General features: G+C 47.2%; 18 non-coding genes and 2 pseudogenes across 18 annotated transcripts; all 20 read right to left on the reverse strand.

The window, feature by feature from the left end:
• Nucleotides 1-660: 660 nt before the first annotated feature.
• On the reverse strand, nucleotides 661-851 carry LOC142281485 (U2 spliceosomal RNA). The gene has a single exon (XR_012743570.1). It is a non-coding gene; the product is annotated as a U2 spliceosomal RNA (small nuclear RNA).
• A 1,117-nt stretch (nucleotides 852-1,968) lies between these two features.
• On the reverse strand, nucleotides 1,969-2,159 carry LOC142281486 (U2 spliceosomal RNA). The gene has a single exon (XR_012743571.1). It is a non-coding gene; the product is annotated as a U2 spliceosomal RNA (small nuclear RNA).
• Nucleotides 2,160-3,276: 1,117 nt separating this feature from the next.
• Nucleotides 3,277-3,467, reverse strand: LOC142281487 (U2 spliceosomal RNA). Its single transcript, XR_012743572.1, has one exon. It is a non-coding gene; the product is annotated as a U2 spliceosomal RNA (small nuclear RNA).
• Nucleotides 3,468-4,584: 1,117 nt separating this feature from the next.
• On the reverse strand, nucleotides 4,585-4,775 carry LOC142281488 (U2 spliceosomal RNA). Its single transcript, XR_012743573.1, has one exon. It is a non-coding gene; the product is annotated as a U2 spliceosomal RNA (small nuclear RNA).
• A 1,117-nt stretch (nucleotides 4,776-5,892) lies between these two features.
• LOC142281489 (U2 spliceosomal RNA) lies at nucleotides 5,893-6,083 on the reverse strand. The gene has a single exon (XR_012743574.1). It is a non-coding gene; the product is annotated as a U2 spliceosomal RNA (small nuclear RNA).
• A 1,117-nt stretch (nucleotides 6,084-7,200) lies between these two features.
• Nucleotides 7,201-7,391, reverse strand: LOC142281490 (U2 spliceosomal RNA). The gene has a single exon (XR_012743575.1). It is a non-coding gene; the product is annotated as a U2 spliceosomal RNA (small nuclear RNA).
• A 1,117-nt stretch (nucleotides 7,392-8,508) lies between these two features.
• Nucleotides 8,509-8,699, reverse strand: LOC142281491 (U2 spliceosomal RNA). Its single transcript, XR_012743576.1, has one exon. It is a non-coding gene; the product is annotated as a U2 spliceosomal RNA (small nuclear RNA).
• A 1,117-nt stretch (nucleotides 8,700-9,816) lies between these two features.
• On the reverse strand, nucleotides 9,817-10,007 carry LOC142281492 (U2 spliceosomal RNA). Its single transcript, XR_012743577.1, has one exon. It is a non-coding gene; the product is annotated as a U2 spliceosomal RNA (small nuclear RNA).
• A 1,117-nt stretch (nucleotides 10,008-11,124) lies between these two features.
• LOC142281493 (U2 spliceosomal RNA) lies at nucleotides 11,125-11,315 on the reverse strand. The gene has a single exon (XR_012743578.1). It is a non-coding gene; the product is annotated as a U2 spliceosomal RNA (small nuclear RNA).
• A 1,117-nt stretch (nucleotides 11,316-12,432) lies between these two features.
• Nucleotides 12,433-12,625, reverse strand: LOC142281521 (U2 spliceosomal RNA). The gene has a single exon (XR_012743604.1). It is a non-coding gene; the product is annotated as a U2 spliceosomal RNA (small nuclear RNA).
• Nucleotides 12,626-13,313: 688 nt separating this feature from the next.
• On the reverse strand, nucleotides 13,314-13,440 carry LOC142281535 (U2 spliceosomal RNA; annotated as a pseudogene).
• Nucleotides 13,441-14,557: 1,117 nt separating this feature from the next.
• LOC142281495 (U2 spliceosomal RNA) lies at nucleotides 14,558-14,748 on the reverse strand. The gene has a single exon (XR_012743580.1). It is a non-coding gene; the product is annotated as a U2 spliceosomal RNA (small nuclear RNA).
• A 1,117-nt stretch (nucleotides 14,749-15,865) lies between these two features.
• Nucleotides 15,866-16,056, reverse strand: LOC142281496 (U2 spliceosomal RNA). Its single transcript, XR_012743581.1, has one exon. It is a non-coding gene; the product is annotated as a U2 spliceosomal RNA (small nuclear RNA).
• A 1,117-nt stretch (nucleotides 16,057-17,173) lies between these two features.
• Nucleotides 17,174-17,366, reverse strand: LOC142281523 (U2 spliceosomal RNA). The gene has a single exon (XR_012743605.1). It is a non-coding gene; the product is annotated as a U2 spliceosomal RNA (small nuclear RNA).
• A 688-nt stretch (nucleotides 17,367-18,054) lies between these two features.
• On the reverse strand, nucleotides 18,055-18,181 carry LOC142281536 (U2 spliceosomal RNA; annotated as a pseudogene).
• Nucleotides 18,182-19,298: 1,117 nt separating this feature from the next.
• LOC142281497 (U2 spliceosomal RNA) lies at nucleotides 19,299-19,489 on the reverse strand. The gene has a single exon (XR_012743582.1). It is a non-coding gene; the product is annotated as a U2 spliceosomal RNA (small nuclear RNA).
• Nucleotides 19,490-20,606: 1,117 nt separating this feature from the next.
• Nucleotides 20,607-20,797, reverse strand: LOC142281498 (U2 spliceosomal RNA). The gene has a single exon (XR_012743583.1). It is a non-coding gene; the product is annotated as a U2 spliceosomal RNA (small nuclear RNA).
• A 1,117-nt stretch (nucleotides 20,798-21,914) lies between these two features.
• On the reverse strand, nucleotides 21,915-22,105 carry LOC142281499 (U2 spliceosomal RNA). The gene has a single exon (XR_012743584.1). It is a non-coding gene; the product is annotated as a U2 spliceosomal RNA (small nuclear RNA).
• A 1,117-nt stretch (nucleotides 22,106-23,222) lies between these two features.
• On the reverse strand, nucleotides 23,223-23,413 carry LOC142281500 (U2 spliceosomal RNA). Its single transcript, XR_012743585.1, has one exon. It is a non-coding gene; the product is annotated as a U2 spliceosomal RNA (small nuclear RNA).
• A 1,117-nt stretch (nucleotides 23,414-24,530) lies between these two features.
• Nucleotides 24,531-24,721, reverse strand: LOC142281501 (U2 spliceosomal RNA). The gene has a single exon (XR_012743586.1). It is a non-coding gene; the product is annotated as a U2 spliceosomal RNA (small nuclear RNA).
• Nucleotides 24,722-25,348: the final 627 nt, after the last annotated feature.

The raw sequence follows: 25,348 nt of genomic DNA on the forward strand, positions 1-25,348 counted from the left end.
AAGAGATTGCCCCCTCCTTCCACTAGCCCACCCTCCCACCCAAAGAACAACTTCTTCTGCGCAGCTTGTTTTCTAGGCAGCAGCGCTATTGTGATGTCATCGGGGGGCATTGTGACAAGCCGCCAGTGTTCCGTCTCTTCATGTTGTGCACTGTTCAAACCGAAAATACATCAACAGGCAGGCTACAGAAAAGCTTACTAACAAAGGTTAGAGAGGGGCTTTCTCAGAGGGCTTTTTACAGTTTGTCTATTCCCAATTAGCCGGTTTAGTATACTTAATGAAAGTACTAATTCTTTCATAGGCCGCCCATTCTTAGTATTTGACGTTCAGGTAACAACAGGTAACTTTATTTGGAGTGGAAGCAGAGAGATAACACCAGATGCCAATTGTAGATCCTCTCACACCTGTGGTCACTGCAGCATCTGACTCCACTTTGTCCAAAAGGGATCTATTCCATTCAATTACACATGATCTAGATTAGACTGACAACAAGATACTGCACGGGACATAGCAGAGTTGGTGAAGTTGAGTGGTGATGAGTTTGCTATTTGGATGAATAAAGCAAGTAAAAAGTGTGTTAGATAAAAATTCATTTCAATTCGCTAATCGGGCTAATATGAATCAGGTGAATCGAGTTCTGCTTTTGGAAACTGGGTTAAGAAGGGGTGCACCGTTCCTGGAGGTACTGCAATACCAGGTCAATGCGTGGAGTGGACAGAGCAAGCTCTTTTTCCATCTCCCTGTTCTAAAAATCCATTTAATATATGGTCCCCAGATAGGGGACGTATCAGATATTAAACTGATAAGAACAGATACTACACTTGATCTTAGCCAAAAGGCCGAGAAGCGATAACCAGAATTGGTTTGGGCCTCGAGTGGCACCCTGGCCTATGCCGGACACATCTTAGGGAGAGAGAGCGAGAGGGAGACAAACCCACGCCTACACAAGACATTTTGTCACCCAAGCCAACCCTTGAAAAGGCTGCTTTGCAGAGCAAAAACAAGAAGAATGGTGCGTTTTGCAGCCGCCGCCCACTGCAATGAATCTGAATAACTCCTCCTTTAGGGCGCAAGCAACTCCCCTCCCCCTTGCAGTCTTTCCAATTCACGATACAAAAAGACGGACAGGACAGGTTGCCTGACTTTCCGTCACTGCCACCCTTTGCCATCCTTACCCGTAGAAAGCCCTTTCATCATCCCCAAACCCTAATCTTTTCCCTTTCCTTCCCAGCCCCCAAACCCTGCCCTCTGTACCTTTCTCACCACCCGCTTCCCTTCTCCTGTCATCCCCCTACCACCCGGGAAAAAAAGAGATTGCCCCCTCCTTCCACTAGCCCACCCTCCCACCCAAAGAACAACTTCTTCTGCGCAGCTTGTTTTCTAGGCAGCAGCGCTATTGTGATGTCATCGGGGGGCATTGTGACAAGCCGCCAGTGTTCCGTCTCTTCATGTTGTGCACTGTTCAAACCGAAAATACATCAACAGGCAGGCTACAGAAAAGCTTACTAACAAAGGTTAGAGAGGGGCTTTCTCAGAGGGCTTTTTACAGTTTGTCTATTCCCAATTAGCCGGTTTAGTATACTTAATGAAAGTACTAATTCTTTCATAGGCCGCCCATTCTTAGTATTTGACGTTCAGGTAACAACAGGTAACTTTATTTGGAGTGGAAGCAGAGAGATAACACCAGATGCCAATTGTAGATCCTCTCACACCTGTGGTCACTGCAGCATCTGACTCCACTTTGTCCAAAAGGGATCTATTCCATTCAATTACACATGATCTAGATTAGACTGACAACAAGATACTGCACGGGACATAGCAGAGTTGGTGAAGTTGAGTGGTGATGAGTTTGCTATTTGGATGAATAAAGCAAGTAAAAAGTGTGTTAGATAAAAATTCATTTCAATTCGCTAATCGGGCTAATATGAATCAGGTGAATCGAGTTCTGCTTTTGGAAACTGGGTTAAGAAGGGGTGCACCGTTCCTGGAGGTACTGCAATACCAGGTCAATGCGTGGAGTGGACAGAGCAAGCTCTTTTTCCATCTCCCTGTTCTAAAAATCCATTTAATATATGGTCCCCAGATAGGGGACGTATCAGATATTAAACTGATAAGAACAGATACTACACTTGATCTTAGCCAAAAGGCCGAGAAGCGATAACCAGAATTGGTTTGGGCCTCGAGTGGCACCCTGGCCTATGCCGGACACATCTTAGGGAGAGAGAGCGAGAGGGAGACAAACCCACGCCTACACAAGACATTTTGTCACCCAAGCCAAACCTTGAAAAGGCTGCTTTGCAGAGCAAAAACAAGAAGAATGGTGCGTTTTGCAGCCGCCGCCCACTGCAATGAATCTGAATAACTCCTCCTTTAGGGCGCAAGCAACTCCCCTCCCCCTTGCAGTCTTTCCAATTCACGATACAAAAAGACGGACAGGACAGGTTGCCTGACTTTCCGTCACTGCCACCCTTTGCCATCCTTACCCGTAGAAAGCCCTTTCATCATCCCCAAACCCTAATCTTTTCCCTTTCCTTCCCAGCCCCCAAACCCTGCCCTCTGTACCTTTCTCACCACCCGCTTCCCTTCTCCTGTCATCCCCCTACCACCCGGGAAAAAAAGAGATTGCCCCCTCCTTCCACTAGCCCACCCTCCCACCCAAAGAACAACTTCTTCTGCGCAGCTTGTTTTCTAGGCAGCAGCGCTATTGTGATGTCATCGGGGGGCATTGTGACAAGCCGCCAGTGTTCCGTCTCTTCATGTTGTGCACTGTTCAAACCGAAAATACATCAACAGGCAGGCTACAGAAAAGCTTACTAACAAAGGTTAGAGAGGGGCTTTCTCAGAGGGCTTTTTACAGTTTGTCTATTCCCAATTAGCCGGTTTAGTATACTTAATGAAAGTACTAATTCTTTCATAGGCCGCCCATTCTTAGTATTTGACGTTCAGGTAACAACAGGTAACTTTATTTGGAGTGGAAGCAGAGAGATAACACCAGATGCCAATTGTAGATCCTCTCACACCTGTGGTCACTGCAGCATCTGACTCCACTTTGTCCAAAAGGGATCTATTCCATTCAATTACACATGATCTAGATTAGACTGACAACAAGATACTGCACGGGACATAGCAGAGTTGGTGAAGTTGAGTGGTGATGAGTTTGCTATTTGGATGAATAAAGCAAGTAAAAAGTGTGTTAGATAAAAATTCATTTCAATTCGCTAATCGGGCTAATATGAATCAGGTGAATCGAGTTCTGCTTTTGGAAACTGGGTTAAGAAGGGGTGCACCGTTCCTGGAGGTACTGCAATACCAGGTCAATGCGTGGAGTGGACAGAGCAAGCTCTTTTTCCATCTCCCTGTTCTAAAAATCCATTTAATATATGGTCCCCAGATAGGGGACGTATCAGATATTAAACTGATAAGAACAGATACTACACTTGATCTTAGCCAAAAGGCCGAGAAGCGATAACCAGAATTGGTTTGGGCCTCGAGTGGCACCCTGGCCTATGCCGGACACATCTTAGGGAGAGAGAGCGAGAGGGAGACAAACCCACGCCTACACAAGACATTTTGTCACCCAAGCCAACCCTTGAAAAGGCTGCTTTGCAGAGCAAAAACAAGAAGAATGGTGCGTTTTGCAGCCGCCGCCCACTGCAATGAATCTGAATAACTCCTCCTTTAGGGCGCAAGCAACTCCCCTCCCCCTTGCAGTCTTTCCAATTCACGATACAAAAAGACGGACAGGACAGGTTGCCTGACTTTCCGTCACTGCCACCCTTTGCCATCCTTACCCGTAGAAAGCCCTTTCATCATCCCCAAACCCTAATCTTTTCCCTTTCCTTCCCAGCCCCCAAACCCTGCCCTCTGTACCTTTCTCACCACCCGCTTCCCTTCTCCTGTCATCCCCCTACCACCCGGGAAAAAAAGAGATTGCCCCCTCCTTCCACTAGCCCACCCTCCCACCCAAAGAACAACTTCTTCTGCGCAGCTTGTTTTCTAGGCAGCAGCGCTATTGTGATGTCATCGGGGGGCATTGTGACAAGCCGCCAGTGTTCCGTCTCTTCATGTTGTGCACTGTTCAAACCGAAAATACATCAACAGGCAGGCTACAGAAAAGCTTACTAACAAAGGTTAGAGAGGGGCTTTCTCAGAGGGCTTTTTACAGTTTGTCTATTCCCAATTAGCCGGTTTAGTATACTTAATGAAAGTACTAATTCTTTCATAGGCCGCCCATTCTTAGTATTTGACGTTCAGGTAACAACAGGTAACTTTATTTGGAGTGGAAGCAGAGAGATAACACCAGATGCCAATTGTAGATCCTCTCACACCTGTGGTCACTGCAGCATCTGACTCCACTTTGTCCAAAAGGGATCTATTCCATTCAATTACACATGATCTAGATTAGACTGACAACAAGATACTGCACGGGACATAGCAGAGTTGGTGAAGTTGAGTGGTGATGAGTTTGCTATTTGGATGAATAAAGCAAGTAAAAAGTGTGTTAGATAAAAATTCATTTCAATTCGCTAATCGGGCTAATATGAATCAGGTGAATCGAGTTCTGCTTTTGGAAACTGGGTTAAGAAGGGGTGCACCGTTCCTGGAGGTACTGCAATACCAGGTCAATGCGTGGAGTGGACAGAGCAAGCTCTTTTTCCATCTCCCTGTTCTAAAAATCCATTTAATATATGGTCCCCAGATAGGGGACGTATCAGATATTAAACTGATAAGAACAGATACTACACTTGATCTTAGCCAAAAGGCCGAGAAGCGATAACCAGAATTGGTTTGGGCCTCGAGTGGCACCCTGGCCTATGCCGGACACATCTTAGGGAGAGAGAGCGAGAGGGAGACAAACCCACGCCTACACAAGACATTTTGTCACCCAAGCCAACCCTTGAAAAGGCTGCTTTGCAGAGCAAAAACAAGAAGAATGGTGCGTTTTGCAGCCGCCGCCCACTGCAATGAATCTGAATAACTCCTCCTTTAGGGCGCAAGCAACTCCCCTCCCCCTTGCAGTCTTTCCAATTCACGATACAAAAAGACGGACAGGACAGGTTGCCTGACTTTCCGTCACTGCCACCCTTTGCCATCCTTACCCGTAGAAAGCCCTTTCATCATCCCCAAACCCTAATCTTTTCCCTTTCCTTCCCAGCCCCCAAACCCTGCCCTCTGTACCTTTCTCACCACCCGCTTCCCTTCTCCTGTCATCCCCCTACCACCCGGGAAAAAAAGAGATTGCCCCCTCCTTCCACTAGCCCACCCTCCCACCCAAAGAACAACTTCTTCTGCGCAGCTTGTTTTCTAGGCAGCAGCGCTATTGTGATGTCATCGGGGGGCATTGTGACAAGCCGCCAGTGTTCCGTCTCTTCATGTTGTGCACTGTTCAAACCGAAAATACATCAACAGGCAGGCTACAGAAAAGCTTACTAACAAAGGTTAGAGAGGGGCTTTCTCAGAGGGCTTTTTACAGTTTGTCTATTCCCAATTAGCCGGTTTAGTATACTTAATGAAAGTACTAATTCTTTCATAGGCCGCCCATTCTTAGTATTTGACGTTCAGGTAACAACAGGTAACTTTATTTGGAGTGGAAGCAGAGAGATAACACCAGATGCCAATTGTAGATCCTCTCACACCTGTGGTCACTGCAGCATCTGACTCCACTTTGTCCAAAAGGGATCTATTCCATTCAATTACACATGATCTAGATTAGACTGACAACAAGATACTGCACGGGACATAGCAGAGTTGGTGAAGTTGAGTGGTGATGAGTTTGCTATTTGGATGAATAAAGCAAGTAAAAAGTGTGTTAGATAAAAATTCATTTCAATTCGCTAATCGGGCTAATATGAATCAGGTGAATCGAGTTCTGCTTTTGGAAACTGGGTTAAGAAGGGGTGCACCGTTCCTGGAGGTACTGCAATACCAGGTCAATGCGTGGAGTGGACAGAGCAAGCTCTTTTTCCATCTCCCTGTTCTAAAAATCCATTTAATATATGGTCCCCAGATAGGGGACGTATCAGATATTAAACTGATAAGAACAGATACTACACTTGATCTTAGCCAAAAGGCCGAGAAGCGATAACCAGAATTGGTTTGGGCCTCGAGTGGCACCCTGGCCTATGCCGGACACATCTTAGGGAGAGAGAGCGAGAGGGAGACAAACCCACGCCTACACAAGACATTTTGTCACCCAAGCCAACCCTTGAAAAGGCTGCTTTGCAGAGCAAAAACAAGAAGAATGGTGCGTTTTGCAGCCGCCGCCCACTGCAATGAATCTGAATAACTCCTCCTTTAGGGCGCAAGCAACTCCCCTCCCCCTTGCAGTCTTTCCAATTCACGATACAAAAAGACGGACAGGACAGGTTGCCTGACTTTCCGTCACTGCCACCCTTTGCCATCCTTACCCGTAGAAAGCCCTTTCATCATCCCCAAACCCTAATCTTTTCCCTTTCCTTCCCAGCCCCCAAACCCTGCCCTCTGTACCTTTCTCACCACCCGCTTCCCTTCTCCTGTCATCCCCCTACCACCCGGGAAAAAAAGAGATTGCCCCCTCCTTCCACTAGCCCACCCTCCCACCCAAAGAACAACTTCTTCTGCGCAGCTTGTTTTCTAGGCAGCAGCGCTATTGTGATGTCATCGGGGGGCATTGTGACAAGCCGCCAGTGTTCCGTCTCTTCATGTTGTGCACTGTTCAAACCGAAAATACATCAACAGGCAGGCTACAGAAAAGCTTACTAACAAAGGTTAGAGAGGGGCTTTCTCAGAGGGCTTTTTACAGTTTGTCTATTCCCAATTAGCCGGTTTAGTATACTTAATGAAAGTACTAATTCTTTCATAGGCCGCCCATTCTTAGTATTTGACGTTCAGGTAACAACAGGTAACTTTATTTGGAGTGGAAGCAGAGAGATAACACCAGATGCCAATTGTAGATCCTCTCACACCTGTGGTCACTGCAGCATCTGACTCCACTTTGTCCAAAAGGGATCTATTCCATTCAATTACACATGATCTAGATTAGACTGACAACAAGATACTGCACGGGACATAGCAGAGTTGGTGAAGTTGAGTGGTGATGAGTTTGCTATTTGGATGAATAAAGCAAGTAAAAAGTGTGTTAGATAAAAATTCATTTCAATTCGCTAATCGGGCTAATATGAATCAGGTGAATCGAGTTCTGCTTTTGGAAACTGGGTTAAGAAGGGGTGCACCGTTCCTGGAGGTACTGCAATACCAGGTCAATGCGTGGAGTGGACAGAGCAAGCTCTTTTTCCATCTCCCTGTTCTAAAAATCCATTTAATATATGGTCCCCAGATAGGGGACGTATCAGATATTAAACTGATAAGAACAGATACTACACTTGATCTTAGCCAAAAGGCCGAGAAGCGATAACCAGAATTGGTTTGGGCCTCGAGTGGCACCCTGGCCTATGCCGGACACATCTTAGGGAGAGAGAGCGAGAGGGAGACAAACCCACGCCTACACAAGACATTTTGTCACCCAAGCCAACCCTTGAAAAGGCTGCTTTGCAGAGCAAAAACAAGAAGAATGGTGCGTTTTGCAGCCGCCGCCCACTGCAATGAATCTGAATAACTCCTCCTTTAGGGCGCAAGCAACTCCCCTCCCCCTTGCAGTCTTTCCAATTCACGATACAAAAAGACGGACAGGACAGGTTGCCTGACTTTCCGTCACTGCCACCCTTTGCCATCCTTACCCGTAGAAAGCCCTTTCATCATCCCCAAACCCTAATCTTTTCCCTTTCCTTCCCAGCCCCCAAACCCTGCCCTCTGTACCTTTCTCACCACCCGCTTCCCTTCTCCTGTCATCCCCCTACCACCCGGGAAAAAAAGAGATTGCCCCCTCCTTCCACTAGCCCACCCTCCCACCCAAAGAACAACTTCTTCTGCGCAGCTTGTTTTCTAGGCAGCAGCGCTATTGTGATGTCATCGGGGGGCATTGTGACAAGCCGCCAGTGTTCCGTCTCTTCATGTTGTGCACTGTTCAAACCGAAAATACATCAACAGGCAGGCTACAGAAAAGCTTACTAACAAAGGTTAGAGAGGGGCTTTCTCAGAGGGCTTTTTACAGTTTGTCTATTCCCAATTAGCCGGTTTAGTATACTTAATGAAAGTACTAATTCTTTCATAGGCCGCCCATTCTTAGTATTTGACGTTCAGGTAACAACAGGTAACTTTATTTGGAGTGGAAGCAGAGAGATAACACCAGATGCCAATTGTAGATCCTCTCACACCTGTGGTCACTGCAGCATCTGACTCCACTTTGTCCAAAAGGGATCTATTCCATTCAATTACACATGATCTAGATTAGACTGACAACAAGATACTGCACGGGACATAGCAGAGTTGGTGAAGTTGAGTGGTGATGAGTTTGCTATTTGGATGAATAAAGCAAGTAAAAAGTGTGTTAGATAAAAATTCATTTCAATTCGCTAATCGGGCTAATATGAATCAGGTGAATCGAGTTCTGCTTTTGGAAACTGGGTTAAGAAGGGGTGCACCGTTCCTGGAGGTACTGCAATACCAGGTCAATGCGTGGAGTGGACAGAGCAAGCTCTTTTTCCATCTCCCTGTTCTAAAAATCCATTTAATATATGGTCCCCAGATAGGGGACGTATCAGATATTAAACTGATAAGAACAGATACTACACTTGATCTTAGCCAAAAGGCCGAGAAGCGATAACCAGAATTGGTTTGGGCCTCGAGTGGCACCCTGGCCTATGCCGGACACATCTTAGGGAGAGAGAGCGAGAGGGAGACAAACCCACGCCTACACAAGACATTTTGTCACCCAAGCCAACCCTTGAAAAGGCTGCTTTGCAGAGCAAAAACAAGAAGAATGGTGCGTTTTGCAGCCGCCGCCCACTGCAATGAATCTGAATAACTCCTCCTTTAGGGCGCAAGCAACTCCCCTCCCCCTTGCAGTCTTTCCAATTCACGATACAAAAAGACGGACAGGACAGGTTGCCTGACTTTCCGTCACTGCCACCCTTTGCCATCCTTACCCGTAGAAAGCCCTTTCATCATCCCCAAACCCTAATCTTTTCCCTTTCCTTCCCAGCCCCCAAACCCTGCCCTCTGTACCTTTCTCACCACCCGCTTCCCTTCTCCTGTCATCCCCCTACCACCCGGGAAAAAAAGAGATTGCCCCCTCCTTCCACTAGCCCACCCTCCCACCCAAAGAACAACTTCTTCTGCGCAGCTTGTTTTCTAGGCAGCAGCGCTATTGTGATGTCATCGGGGGGCATTGTGACAAGCCGCCAGTGTTCCGTCTCTTCATGTTGTGCACTGTTCAAACCGAAAATACATCAACAGGCAGGCTACAGAAAAGCTTACTAACAAAGGTTAGAGAGGGGCTTTCTCAGAGGGCTTTTTACAGTTTGTCTATTCCCAATTAGCCGGTTTAGTATACTTAATGAAAGTACTAATTCTTTCATAGGCCGCCCATTCTTAGTATTTGACGTTCAGGTAACAACAGGTAACTTTATTTGGAGTGGAAGCAGAGAGATAACACCAGATGCCAATTGTAGATCCTCTCACACCTGTGGTCACTGCAGCATCTGACTCCACTTTGTCCAAAAGGGATCTATTCCATTCAATTACACATGATCTAGATTAGACTGACAACAAGATACTGCACGGGACATAGCAGAGTTGGTGAAGTTGAGTGGTGATGAGTTTGCTATTTGGATGAATAAAGCAAGTAAAAAGTGTGTTAGATAAAAATTCATTTCAATTCGCTAATCGGGCTAATATGAATCAGGTGAATCGAGTTCTGCTTTTGGAAACTGGGTTAAGAAGGGGTGCACCGTTCCTGGAGGTACTGCAATACCAGGTCAATGCGTGGAGTGGACAGAGCAAGCTCTTTTTCCATCTCCCTGTTCTAAAAATCCATTTAATATATGGTCCCCAGATAGGGGACGTATCAGATATTAAACTGATAAGAACAGATACTACACTTGATCTTAGCCAAAAGGCCGAGAAGCGATAACCAGAATTGGTTTGGGCCTCGAGTGGCACCCTGGCCTATGCCGGACACATCTTAGGGAGAGAGAGCGAGAGGGAGACAAACCCACGCCTACACAAGACATTTTGTCACCCAAGCCAACCCTTGAAAAGGCTGCTTTGCAGAGCAAAAACAAGAAGAATGGTGCGTTTTGCAGCCGCCGCCCACTGCAATGAATCTGAATAACTCCTCCTTTAGGGCGCAAGCAACTCCCCTCCCCCTTGCAGTCTTTCCAATTCACGATACAAAAAGACGGACAGGACAGGTTGCCTGACTTTCCGTCACTGCCACCCTTTGCCATCCTTACCCGTAGAAAGCCCTTTCATCATCCCCAAACCCTAATCTTTTCCCTTTCCTTCCCAGCCCCCAAACCCTGCCCTCTGTACCTTTCTCACCACCCGCTTCCCTTCTCCTGTCATCCCCCTACCACCCGGGAAAAAAAGAGATTGCCCCCTCCTTCCACTAGCCCACCCTCCCACCCAAAGAACAACTTCTTCTGCGCAGCTTGTTTTCTAGGCAGCAGCGCTATTGTGATGTCATCGGGGGGCATTGTGACAAGCCGCCAGTGTTCCGTCTCTTCATGTTGTGCACTGTTCAAACCGAAAATACATCAACAGGCAGGCTACAGAAAAGCTTACTAACAAAGGTTAGAGAGGGGCTTTCTCAGAGGGCTTTTTACAGTTTGTCTATTCCCAATTAGCCGGTTTAGTATACTTAATGAAAGTACTAATTCTTTCATAGGCCGCCCATTCTTAGTATTTGACGTTCAGGTAACAACAGGTAACTTTATTTGGAGTGGAAGCAGAGAGATAACACCAGATGCCAATTGTAGATCCTCTCACACCTGTGGTCACTGCAGCATCTGACTCCACTTTGTCCAAAAGGGATCTATTCCATTCAATTACACATGATCTAGATTAGACTGACAACAAGATACTGCACGGGACATAGCAGAGTTGGTGAAGTTGAGTGGTGATGAGTTTGCTATTTGGATGAATAAAGCAAGTAAAAAGTGTGTTAGATAAAAATTCATTTCAATTCGCTAATCGGGCTAATATGAATCAGGTGAATCGAGTTCTGCTTTTGGAAACTGGGTTAAGAAGGGGTGCACCGTTCCTGGAGGTACTGCAATACCAGGTCAATGCGTGGAGTGGACAGAGCAAGCTCTTTTTCCATCTCCCTGTTCTAAAAATCCATTTAATATATGGTCCCCAGATAGGGGACGTATCAGATATTAAACTGATAAGAACAGATACTACACTTGATCTTAGCCAAAAGGCCGAGAAGCGATAACCAGAATTGGTTTGGGCCTCGAGTGGCACCCTGGCCTATGCCGGACACATCTTAGGGAGAGAGAGCGAGAGGGAGACAAACCCACGCCTACACAAGACATTTTGTCACCCAAGCCAACCCTTGAAAAGGCTGCTTTGCAGAGCAAAAACAAGAAGAATGGTGCGTTTTGCAGCCGCCGCCCACTGCAATGAATCTGAATAACTCCTCCTTTAGGGCGCAAGCAACTCCCCTCCCCCTTGCAGTCTTTCCAATTCACGATACAAAAAGACGGACAGGACAGGTTGCCTGACTTTCCGTCACTGCCACCCTTTGCCATCCTTACCCGTAGAAAGCCCTTTCATCATCCCCAAACCCTAATCTTTTCCCTTTCCTTCCCAGCCCCCAAACCCTGCCCTCTGTACCTTTCTCACCACCCGCTTCCCTTCTCCTGTCATCCCCCTACCACCCGGGAAAAAAAGAGATTGCCCCCTCCTTCCACTAGCCCACCCTCCCACCCAAAGAACAACTTCTTCTGCGCAGCTTGTTTTCTAGGCAGCAGCGCTATTGTGATGTCATCGGGGGGCATTGTGACAAGCCGCCAGTGTTCCGTCTCTTCATGTTGTGCACTGTTCAAACCGAAAATACATCAACAGGCAGGCTACAGAAAAGCTTACTAACAAAGGTTAGAGAGGGGCTTTCTCAGAGGGCTTTTTACAGTTTGTCTATTCCCAATTAGCCGGTTTAGTATACTTAATGAAAGTACTAATTCTTTCATAGGCCGCCCATTCTTAGTATTTGACGTTCAGGTAACAACAGGTAACTTTATTTGGAGTGGAAGCAGAGAGATAACACCAGATGCCAATTGTAGATCCTCTCACACCTGTGGTCACTGCAGCATCTGACTCCACTTTGTCCAAAAGGGATCTATTCCATTCAATTACACATGATCTAGATTAGACTGACAACAAGATACTGCACGGGACATAGCAGAGTTGGTGAAGTTGAGTGGTGATGAGTTTGCTATTTGGATGAATAAAGCAAGTAAAAAGTGTGTTAGATAAAAATTCATTTCAATTCGCTAATCGGGCTAATATGAATCAGGTGAATCGAGTTCTGCTTTTGGAAACTGGGTTAAGAAGGGGTGCACCGTTCCTGGAGGTACTGCAATACCAGGTCAATGCGTGGAGTGGACAGAGCAAGCTCTTTTTCCATCTCCCTGTTCTAAAAATCCATTTAATATATGGTCCCCAGATAGGGGACGTATCAGATATTAAACTGATAAGAACAGATTTTTGATTTAATGAAGCTTTCCAAAGCACCGCAAAAAATGCATGACCGAAGTCACACCAAAAACAGTGCAAAGGCTAGGATTCGTGTGGACCCCTCCGTGAGGAGAGGGTCCCCAAAAATCAACCCCGTCCCTCCGAGCCAGAAGGCCACAGCAAGGGTCAGGGATCTTCGGTGCTCCCCCAAGCTGAAGCCTGGTTGAGCCTTGTCGTTGCTCCCAGCGTCCACCCAGGCATCTTACCCAAGTGGAGTAGAGAGCTACTAGTTGTTGGTTTCGCAGCCGAAACTGCCCGGACCGTCAACCGGTGTTGGTTTCTCAGCCCAAGGCTAACCGGACCTCCAACCGGGTGTTGGTTTCTCAGCCGAAGCTGACCCGGACCTCCAACCGGGTGTTGGTTTCTCAGCCGAAGCTGACCCAGACCTCCAACCGGGTGTTGGTTTCTCAGCCGAAGCTGACCCGGACCTCCAACCGAGTGTTGGTTTCTCAGCCCAAAGCTGAACGGACCTCCGACCATGATTATAAAAATTTTCCTTCCTAGCCAGAAGGCCGGGATAGAGCAATATGCTCAGAAAGTATGAAAGGGCAAGGTACGGTGTGCTACAGAGCCCAAGGCTCGCCGGGGTCCCAAGCCAGCAAGCTCAGACTCACTCCAGGGTCGTCAGTCCTGGGGCACATTGCACCATAGCCCCCACACTTACTCAGTCTAATAGCCTCGATCCTGGTAGGGCCATGTTTTCCTCTAGATGAATATACTATACATTAAGAGTACTAGCAAGCGCAACCTTCCAGTGTGCATTGCATCTGCCGAGCCTCACAGATACTACACTTGATCTTAGCCAAAAGGCCGAGAAGCGATAACCAGAATTGGTTTGGGCCTCGAGTGGCACCCTGGCCTATGCCGGACACATCTTAGGGAGAGAGAGCGAGAGGGAGACAAACCCACGCCTACACAAGACATTTTGTCACCCAAGCCAACCCTTGAAAAGGCTGCTTTGCAGAGCAAAAACAAGAAGAATGGTGCGTTTTGCAGCCGCCGCCCACTGCAATGAATCTGAATAACTCCTCCTTTAGGGCGCAAGCAACTCCCCTCCCCCTTGCAGTCTTTCCAATTCACGATACAAAAAGACGGACAGGACAGGTTGCCTGACTTTCCGTCACTGCCACCCTTTGCCATCCTTACCCGTAGAAAGCCCTTTCATCATCCCCAAACCCTAATCTTTTCCCTTTCCTTCCCAGCCCCCAAACCCTGCCCTCTGTACCTTTCTCACCACCCGCTTCCCTTCTCCTGTCATCCCCCTACCACCCGGGAAAAAAAGAGATTGCCCCCTCCTTCCACTAGCCCACCCTCCCACCCAAAGAACAACTTCTTCTGCGCAGCTTGTTTTCTAGGCAGCAGCGCTATTGTGATGTCATCGGGGGGCATTGTGACAAGCCGCCAGTGTTCCGTCTCTTCATGTTGTGCACTGTTCAAACCGAAAATACATCAACAGGCAGGCTACAGAAAAGCTTACTAACAAAGGTTAGAGAGGGGCTTTCTCAGAGGGCTTTTTACAGTTTGTCTATTCCCAATTAGCCGGTTTAGTATACTTAATGAAAGTACTAATTCTTTCATAGGCCGCCCATTCTTAGTATTTGACGTTCAGGTAACAACAGGTAACTTTATTTGGAGTGGAAGCAGAGAGATAACACCAGATGCCAATTGTAGATCCTCTCACACCTGTGGTCACTGCAGCATCTGACTCCACTTTGTCCAAAAGGGATCTATTCCATTCAATTACACATGATCTAGATTAGACTGACAACAAGATACTGCACGGGACATAGCAGAGTTGGTGAAGTTGAGTGGTGATGAGTTTGCTATTTGGATGAATAAAGCAAGTAAAAAGTGTGTTAGATAAAAATTCATTTCAATTCGCTAATCGGGCTAATATGAATCAGGTGAATCGAGTTCTGCTTTTGGAAACTGGGTTAAGAAGGGGTGCACCGTTCCTGGAGGTACTGCAATACCAGGTCAATGCGTGGAGTGGACAGAGCAAGCTCTTTTTCCATCTCCCTGTTCTAAAAATCCATTTAATATATGGTCCCCAGATAGGGGACGTATCAGATATTAAACTGATAAGAACAGATACTACACTTGATCTTAGCCAAAAGGCCGAGAAGCGATAACCAGAATTGGTTTGGGCCTCGAGTGGCACCCTGGCCTATGCCGGACACATCTTAGGGAGAGAGAGCGAGAGGGAGACAAACCCACGCCTACACAAGACATTTTGTCACCCAAGCCAACCCTTGAAAAGGCTGCTTTGCAGAGCAAAAACAAGAAGAATGGTGCGTTTTGCAGCCGCCGCCCACTGCAATGAATCTGAATAACTCCTCCTTTAGGGCGCAAGCAACTCCCCTCCCCCTTGCAGTCTTTCCAATTCACGATACAAAAAGACGGACAGGACAGGTTGCCTGACTTTCCGTCACTGCCACCCTTTGCCATCCTTACCCGTAGAAAGCCCTTTCATCATCCCCAAACCCTAATCTTTTCCCTTTCCTTCCCAGCCCCCAAACCCTGCCCTCTGTACCTTTCTCACCACCCGCTTCCCTTCTCCTGTCATCCCCCTACCACCCGGGAAAAAAAGAGATTGCCCCCTCCTTCCACTAGCCCACCCTCCCACCCAAAGAACAACTTCTTCTGCGCAGCTTGTTTTCTAGGCAGCAGCGCTATTGTGATGTCATCGGGGGGCATTGTGACAAGCCGCCAGTGTTCCGTCTCTTCATGTTGTGCACTGTTCAAACCGAAAATACATCAACAGGCAGGCTACAGAAAAGCTTACTAACAAAGGTTAGAGAGGGGCTTTCTCAGAGGGCTTTTTACAGTTTGTCTATTCCCAATTAGCCGGTTTAGTATACTTAATGAAAGTACTAATTCTTTCATAGGCCGCCCATTCTTAGTATTTGACGTTCAGGTAACAACAGGTAACTTTATTTGGAGTGGAAGCAGAGAGATAACACCAGATGCCAATTGTAGATCCTCTCACACCTGTGGTCACTGCAGCATCTGACTCCACTTTGTCCAAAAGGGATCTATTCCATTCAATTACACATGATCTAGATTAGACTGACAACAAGATACTGCACGGGACATAGCAGAGTTGGTGAAGTTGAGTGGTGATGAGTTTGCTATTTGGATGAATAAAGCAAGTAAAAAGTGTGTTAGATAAAAATTCATTTCAATTCGCTAATCGGGCTAATATGAATCAGGTGAATCGAGTTCTGCTTTTGGAAACTGGGTTAAGAAGGGGTGCACCGTTCCTGGAGGTACTGCAATACCAGGTCAATGCGTGGAGTGGACAGAGCAAGCTCTTTTTCCATCTCCCTGTTCTAAAAATCCATTTAATATATGGTCCCCAGATAGGGGACGTATCAGATATTAAACTGATAAGAACAGATACTACACTTGATCTTAGCCAAAAGGCCGAGAAGCGATAACCAGAATTGGTTTGGGCCTCGAGTGGCACCCTGGCCTATGCCGGACACATCTTAGGGAGAGAGAGCGAGAGGGAGACAAACCCACGCCTACACAAGACATTTTGTCACCCAAGCCAACCCTTGAAAAGGCTGCTTTGCAGAGCAAAAACAAGAAGAATGGTGCGTTTTGCAGCCGCCGCCCACTGCAATGAATCTGAATAACTCCTCCTTTAGGGCGCAAGCAACTCCCCTCCCCCTTGCAGTCTTTCCAATTCACGATACAAAAAGACGGACAGGACAGGTTGCCTGACTTTCCGTCACTGCCACCCTTTGCCATCCTTACCCGTAGAAAGCCCTTTCATCATCCCCAAACCCTAATCTTTTCCCTTTCCTTCCCAGCCCCCAAACCCTGCCCTCTGTACCTTTCTCACCACCCGCTTCCCTTCTCCTGTCATCCCCCTACCACCCGGGAAAAAAAGAGATTGCCCCCTCCTTCCACTAGCCCACCCTCCCACCCAAAGAACAACTTCTTCTGCGCAGCTTGTTTTCTAGGCAGCAGCGCTATTGTGATGTCATCGGGGGGCATTGTGACAAGCCGCCAGTGTTCCGTCTCTTCATGTTGTGCACTGTTCAAACCGAAAATACATCAACAGGCAGGCTACAGAAAAGCTTACTAACAAAGGTTAGAGAGGGGCTTTCTCAGAGGGCTTTTTACAGTTTGTCTATTCCCAATTAGCCAGTTTAGTATACTTAATGAAAGTACTAATTCTTTCATAGGCCGCCCATTCTTAGTATTTGACGTTCAGGTAACAACAGGTAACTTTATTTGGAGTGGAAGCAGAGAGATAACACCAGATGCCAATTGTAGATCCTCTCACACCTGTGGTCACTGCAGCATCTGACTCCACTTTGTCCAAAAGGGATCTATTCCATTCAATTACACATGATCTAGATTAGACTGACAACAAGATACTGCACGGGACATAGCAGAGTTGGTGAAGTTGAGTGGTGATGAGTTTGCTATTTGGATGAATAAAGCAAGTAAAAAGTGTGTTAGATAAAAATTCATTTCAATTCGCTAATCGGGCTAATATGAATCAGGTGAATCGAGTTCTGCTTTTGGAAACTGGGTTAAGAAGGGGTGCACCGTTCCTGGAGGTACTGCAATACCAGGTCAATGCGTGGAGTGGACAGAGCAAGCTCTTTTTCCATCTCCCTGTTCTAAAAATCCATTTAATATATGGTCCCCAGATAGGGGACGTATCAGATATTAAACTGATAAGAACAGATTTTTGATTTAATGAAGCTTTCCAAAGCACCGCAAAAAATGCATGACCGAAGTCACACCAAAAACAGTGCAAAGGCTAGGATTCGTGTGGACCCCTCCGTGAGGAGAGGGTCCCCAAAAATCAACCCCGTCCCTCCGAGCCAGAAGGCCACAGCAAGGGTCAGGGATCTTCGGTGCTCCCCCAAGCCGAAGCCTGGTTGAGCCTTGTCGTTGCTCCCAGCGTCCACCCAGGCATCTTACCCAAGTGGAGTAGAGAGCTACTAGTTGTTGGTTTCGCAGCCGAAACTGCCCGGACCGTCAACCGGTGTTGGTTTCTCAGCCCAAGGCTAACCGGACCTCCAACCGGGTGTTGGTTTCTCAGCCGAAGCTGACCCGGACCTCCAACCGGGTGTTGGTTTCTCAGCCGAAGCTGACCCAGACCTCCAACCGGGTGTTGGTTTCTCAGCCGAAGCTGACCCGGACCTCCAACCGGGTGTTGGTTTCTCAGCCCAAAGCTGAACGGACCTCCGACCATGATTATAAAAATTTCCCTTCCTAGCCAGAAGGCCGGGATAGAGCAATATGCTCAGAAAGTATGAAAGGGCAAGGTACGGTGTGCTACAGAGCCCAAGGCTCGCCGGGGTCCCAAGCCAGCAAGCTCAGACTCACTCCAGGGTCGTCAGTCCTGGGGCACATTGCACCATAGCCCCCACACTTACTCAGTCTAATAGCCTCGATCCTGGTAGGGCCATGTTTTCCTCTAGATGAATATACTATACATCAAGAGTACTAGCAAGCGCAACCTTCCAGTGTGCATTGCATCTGCCGAGCCTCACAGATACTACACTTGATCTTAGCCAAAAGGCCGAGAAGCGATAACCAGAATTGGTTTGGGCCTCGAGTGGCACCCTGGCCTATGCCGGACACATCTTAGGGAGAGAGAGCGAGAGGGAGACAAACCCACGCCTACACAAGACATTTTGTCACCCAAGCCAACCCTTGAAAAGGCTGCTTTGCAGAGCAAAAACAAGAAGAATGGTGCGTTTTGCAGCCGCCGCCCACTGCAATGAATCTGAATAACTCCTCCTTTAGGGCGCAAGCAACTCCCCTCCCCCTTGCAGTCTTTCCAATTCACGATACAAAAAGACGGACAGGACAGGTTGCCTGACTTTCCGTCACTGCCACCCTTTGCCATCCTTACCCGTAGAAAGCCCTTTCATCATCCCCAAACCCTAATCTTTTCCCTTTCCTTCCCAGCCCCCAAACCCTGCCCTCTGTACCTTTCTCACCACCCGCTTCCCTTCTCCTGTCATCCCCCTACCACCCGGGAAAAAAAGAGATTGCCCCCTCCTTCCACTAGCCCACCCTCCCACCCAAAGAACAACTTCTTCTGCGCAGCTTGTTTTCTAGGCAGCAGCGCTATTGTGATGTCATCGGGGGGCATTGTGACAAGCCGCCAGTGTTCCGTCTCTTCATGTTGTGCACTGTTCAAACCGAAAATACATCAACAGGCAGGCTACAGAAAAGCTTACTAACAAAGGTTAGAGAGGGGCTTTCTCAGAGGGCTTTTTACAGTTTGTCTATTCCCAATTAGCCGGTTTAGTATACTTAATGAAAGTACTAATTCTTTCATAGGCCGCCCATTCTTAGTATTTGACGTTCAGGTAACAACAGGTAACTTTATTTGGAGTGGAAGCAGAGAGATAACACCAGATGCCAATTGTAGATCCTCTCACACCTGTGGTCACTGCAGCATCTGACTCCACTTTGTCCAAAAGGGATCTATTCCATTCAATTACACATGATCTAGATTAGACTGACAACAAGATACTGCACGGGACATAGCAGAGTTGGTGAAGTTGAGTGGTGATGAGTTTGCTATTTGGATGAATAAAGCAAGTAAAAAGTGTGTTAGATAAAAATTCATTTCAATTCGCTAATCGGGCTAATATGAATCAGGTGAATCGAGTTCTGCTTTTGGAAACTGGGTAAAGAAGGGGTGCACCGTTCCTGGAGGTACTGCAATACCAGGTCAATGCGTGGAGTGGACAGAGCAAGCTCTTTTTCCATCTCCCTGTTCTAAAAATCCATTTAATATATGGTCCCCAGATAGGGGACGTATCAGATATTAAACTGATAAGAACAGATACTACACTTGATCTTAGCCAAAAGGCCGAGAAGCGATAACCAGAATTGGTTTGGGCCTCGAGTGGCACCCTGGCCTATGCCGGACACATCTTAGGGAGAGAGAGCGAGAGGGAGACAAACCCACGCCTACACAAGACATTTTGTCACCCAAGCCAACCCTTGAAAAGGCTGCTTTGCAGAGCAAAAACAAGAAGAATGGTGCGTATTGCAGCCGCCGCCCACTGCAATGAATCTGAATAACTCCTCCTTTAGGGCGCAAGCAACTCCCCTCCCCCTTGCAGTCTTTCCAATTCACGATACAAAAAGACGGACAGGACAGGTTGCCTGACTTTCCGTCACTGCCACCCTTTGCCATCCTTACCCGTAGAAAGCCCTTTCATCATCCCCAAACCCTAATCTTTTCCCTTTCCTTCCCAGCCCCCAAACCCTGCCCTCTGTACCTTTCTCACCACCCGCTTCCCTTCTCCTGTCATCCCCCTACCACCCGGGAAAAAAAGAGATTGCCCCCTCCTTCCACTAGCCCACCCTCCCACCCAAAGAACAACTTCTTCTGCGCAGCTTGTTTTCTAGGCAGCAGCGCTATTGTGATGTCATCGGGGGGCATTGTGACAAGCCGCCAGTGTTCCGTCTCTTCATGTTGTGCACTGTTCAAACCGAAAATACATCAACAGGCAGGCTACAGAAAAGCTTACTAACAAAGGTTAGAGAGGGGCTTTCTCAGAGGGCTTTTTACAGTTTGTCTATTCCCAATTAGCCGGTTTAGTATACTTAATGAAAGTACTAATTCTTTCATAGGCCGCCCATTCTTAGTATTTGACGTTCAGGTAACAACAGGTAACTTTATTTGGAGTGGAAGCAGAGAGATAACACCAGATGCCAATTGTAGATCCTCTCACACCTGTGGTCACTGCAGCATCTGACTCCACTTTGTCCAAAAGGGATCTATTCCATTCAATTACACATGATCTAGATTAGACTGACAACAAGATACTGCACGGGACATAGCAGAGTTGGTGAAGTTGAGTGGTGATGAGTTTGCTATTTGGATGAATAAAGCAAGTAAAAAGTGTGTTAGATAAAAATTCATTTCAATTCGCTAATCGGGCTAATATGAATCAGGTGAATCGAGTTCTGCTTTTGGAAACTGGGTTAAGAAGGGGTGCACCGTTCCTGGAGGTACTGCAATACCAGGTCAATGCGTGGAGTGGACAGAGCAAGCTCTTTTTCCATCTCCCTGTTCTAAAAATCCATTTAATATATGGTCCCCAGATAGGGGACGTATCAGATATTAAACTGATAAGAACAGATACTACACTTGATCTTAGCCAAAAGGCCGAGAAGCGATAACCAGAATTGGTTTGGGCCTCGAGTGGCACCCTGGCCTATGCCGGACACATCTTAGGGAGAGAGAGCGAGAGGGAGACAAACCCACGCCTACACAAGACATTTTGTCACCCAAGCCAACCCTTGAAAAGGCTGCTTTGCAGAGCAAAAACAAGAAGAATGGTGCGTTTTGCAGCCGCCGCCCACTGCAATGAATCTGAATAACTCCTCCTTTAGGGCGCAAGCAACTCCCCTCCCCCTTGCAGTCTTTCCAATTCACGATACAAAAAGACGGACAGGACAGGTTGCCTGACTTTCCGTCACTGCCACCCTTTGCCATCCTTACCCGTAGAAAGCCCTTTCATCATCCCCAAACCCTAATCTTTTCCCTTTCCTTCCCAGCCCCCAAACCCTGCCCTCTGTACCTTTCTCACCACCCGCTTCCCTTCTCCTGTCATCCCCCTACCACCCGGGAAAAAAAGAGATTGCCCCCTCCTTCCACTAGCCCACCCTCCCACCCAAAGAACAACTTCTTCTGCGCAGCTTGTTTTCTAGGCAGCAGCGCTATTGTGATGTCATCGGGGGGCATTGTGACAAGCCGCCAGTGTTCCGTCTCTTCATGTTGTGCACTGTTCAAACCGAAAATACATCAACAGGCAGGCTACAGAAAAGCTTACTAACAAAGGTTAGAGAGGGGCTTTCTCAGAGGGCTTTTTACAGTTTGTCTATTCCCAATTAGCCGGTTTAGTATACTTAATGAAAGTACTAATTCTTTCATAGGCCGCCCATTCTTAGTATTTGACGTTCAGGTAACAACAGGTAACTTTATTTGGAGTGGAAGCAGAGAGATAACACCAGATGCCAATTGTAGATCCTCTCACACCTGTGGTCACTGCAGCATCTGACTCCACTTTGTCCAAAAGGGATCTATTCCATTCAATTACACATGATCTAGATTAGACTGACAACAAGATACTGCACGGGACATAGCAGAGTTGGTGAAGTTGAGTGGTGATGAGTTTGCTATTTGGATGAATAAAGCAAGTAAAAAGTGTGTTAGATAAAAATTCATTTCAATTCGCTAATCGGGCTAATATGAATCAGGTGAATCGAGTTCTGCTTTTGGAAACTGGGTTAAGAAGGGGTGCACCGTTCCTGGAGGTACTGCAATACCAGGTCAATGCGTGGAGTGGACAGAGCAAGCTCTTTTTCCATCTCCCTGTTCTAAAAATCCATTTAATATATGGTCCCCAGATAGGGGACGTATCAGATATTAAACTGATAAGAACAGATACTACACTTGATCTTAGCCAAAAGGCCGAGAAGCGATAACCAGAATTGGTTTGGGCCTCGAGTGGCACCCTGGCCTATGCCGGACACATCTTAGGGAGAGAGAGCGAGAGGGAGACAAACCCACGCCTACACAAGACATTTTGTCACCCAAGCCAACCCTTGAAAAGGCTGCTTTGCAGAGCAAAAACAAGAAGAATGGTGCGTTTTGCAGCCGCCGCCCACTGCAATGAATCTGAATAACTCCTCCTTTAGGGCGCAAGCAACTCCCCTCCCCCTTGCAGTCTTTCCAATTCACGATACAAAAAGACGGACAGGACAGGTTGCCTGACTTTCCGTCACTGCCACCCTTTGCCATCCTTACCCGTAGAAAGCCCTTTCATCATCCCCAAACCCTAATCTTTTCCCTTTCCTTCCCAGCCCCCAAACCCTGCCCTCTGTACCTTTCTCACCACCCGCTTCCCTTCTCCTGTCATCCCCCTACCACCCGGGAAAAAAAGAGATTGCCCCCTCCTTCCACTAGCCCACCCTCCCACCCAAAGAACAACTTCTTCTGCGCAGCTTGTTTTCTAGGCAGCAGCGCTATTGTGATGTCATCGGGGGGCATTGTGACAAGCCGCCAGTGTTCCGTCTCTTCATGTTGTGCACTGTTCAAACCGAAAATACATCAACAGGCAGGCTACAGAAAAGCTTACTAACAAAGGTTAGAGAGGGGCTTTCTCAGAGGGCTTTTTACAGTTTGTCTATTCCCAATTAGCCGGTTTAGTATACTTAATGAAAGTACTAATTCTTTCATAGGCCGCCCATTCTTAGTATTTGACGTTCAGGTAACAACAGGTAACTTTATTTGGAGTGGAAGCAGAGAGATAACACCAGATGCCAATTGTAGATCCTCTCACACCTGTGGTCACTGCAGCATCTGACTCCACTTTGTCCAAAAGGGATCTATTCCATTCAATTACACATGATCTAGATTAGACTGACAACAAGATACTGCACGGGACATAGCAGAGTTGGTGAAGTTGAGTGGTGATGAGTTTGCTATTTGGATGAATAAAGCAAGTAAAAAGTGTGTTAGATAAAAATTCATTTCAATTCGCTAATCGGGCTAATATGAATCAGGTGAATCGAGTTCTGCTTTTGGAAACTGGGTTAAGAAGGGGTGCACCGTTCCTGGAGGTACTGCAATACCAGGTCAATGCGTGGAGTGGACAGAGCAAGCTCTTTTTCCATCTCCCTGTTCTAAAAATCCATTTAATATATGGTCCCCAGATAGGGGACGTATCAGATATTAAACTGATAAGAACAGATACTACACTTGATCTTAGCCAAAAGGCCGAGAAGCGATAACCAGAATTGGTTTGGGCCTCGAGTGGCACCCTGGCCTATGCCGGACACATCTTAGGGAGAGAGAGCGAGAGGGAGACAAACCCACGCCTACACAAGACATTTTGTCACCCAAGCCAACCCTTGAAAAGGCTGCTTTGCAGAGCAAAAACAAGAAGAATGGTGCGTTTTGCAGCCGCCGCCCACTGCAATGAATCTGAATAACTCCTCCTTTAGGGCGCAAGCAACTCCCCTCCCCCTTGCAGTCTTTCCAATTCACGATACAAAAAGACGGACAGGACAGGTTGCCTGACTTTCCGTCACTGCCACCCTTTGCCATCCTTACCCGTAGAAAGCCCTTTCATCATCCCCAAACCCTAATCTTTTCCCTTTCCTTCCCAGCCCCCAAACCCTGCCCTCTGTACCTTTCTCACCACCCGCTTCCCTTCTCCTGTCATCCCCCTACCACCCGGGAAAAAAAGAGATTGCCCCCTCCTTCCACTAGCCCACCCTCCCACCCAAAGAACAACTTCTTCTGCGCAGCTTGTTTTCTAGGCAGCAGCGCTATTGTGATGTCATCGGGGGGCATTGTGACAAGCCGCCAGTGTTCCGTCTCTTCATGTTGTGCACTGTTCAAACCGAAAATACATCAACAGGCAGGCTACAGAAAAGCTTACTAACAAAGGTTAGAGAGGGGCTTTCTCAGAGGGCTTTTTACAGTTTGTCTATTCCCAATTAGCCGGTTTAGTATACTTAATGAAAGTACTAATTCTTTCATAGGCCGCCCATTCTTAGTATTTGACGTTCAGGTAACAACAGGTAACTTTATTTGGAGTGGAAGCAGAGAGATAACACCAGATGCCAATTGTAGATCCTCTCACACCTGTGGTCACTGCAGCATCTGACTCCACTTTGTCCAAAAGGGATCTATTCCATTCAATTACACATGATCTAGATTAGACTGACAACAAGATACTGCACGGGACATAGCAGAGTTGGTGAAGTTGAGTGGTGATGAGTTTGCTATTTGGATGAATAAAGCAAGTAAAAAGTGTGTTAGATAAAAATTCATTTCAATTCGCTAATCGGGCTAATATGAATCAGGTGAATCGAGTTCTGCTTTTGGAAACTGGGTTAAGAAGGGGTGCACCGTTCCTGGAGGTACTGCAATACCAGGTCAATGCGTGGAGTGGACAGAGCAAGCTCTTTTTCCATCTCCCTGTTCTAAAAATCCATTTAATATATGGTCCCCAGATAGGGGACGTATCAGATATTAAACTGATAAGAACAGATACTACACTTGATCTTAGCCAAAAGGCCGAGAAGCGATAACCAGAATTGGTTTGGGCCTCGAGTGGCACCCTGGCCTATGCCGGACACATCTTAGGGAGAGAGAGCGAGAGGGAGACAAACCCACGCCTACACAAGACATTTTGTCACCCAAGCCAACCCTTGAAAAGGCTGCTTTGCAGAGCAAAAACAAGAAGAATGGTGCGTTTTGCAGCCGCCGCCCACTGCAATGAATCTGAATAACTCCTCCTTTAGGGCGCAAGCAACTCCCCTCCCCCTTGCAGTCTTTCCAATTCACGATACAAAAAGACGGACAGGACAGGTTGCCTGACTTTCCGTCACTGCCACCCTTTGCCATCCTTACCCGTAGAAAGCCCTTTCATCATCCCCAAACCCTAATCTTTTCCCTTTCCTTCCCAGCCCCCAAACCCTGCCCTCTGTACCTTTCTCACCACCCGCTTCCCTTCTCCTGTCATCCCCCTACCACCCGGGAAAAAAAGAGATTGCCCCCTCCTTCCACTAGCCCACCCTCCCACCCAAAGAACAACTTCTTCTGCGCAGCTTGTTTTCTAGGCAGCAGCGCTATTGTGATGTCATCGGGGGGCATTGTGACAAGCCGCCAGTGTTCCGTCTCTTCATGTTGTGCACTGTTCAAACCGAAAATACA

The sequence above is a fragment of the Anomaloglossus baeobatrachus genome, unplaced genomic scaffold (genome assembly GCF_048569485.1).
Source record: "Anomaloglossus baeobatrachus isolate aAnoBae1 unplaced genomic scaffold, aAnoBae1.hap1 Scaffold_475, whole genome shotgun sequence".
Taxonomy (NCBI): domain Eukaryota; kingdom Metazoa; phylum Chordata; class Amphibia; order Anura; family Aromobatidae; genus Anomaloglossus; species Anomaloglossus baeobatrachus.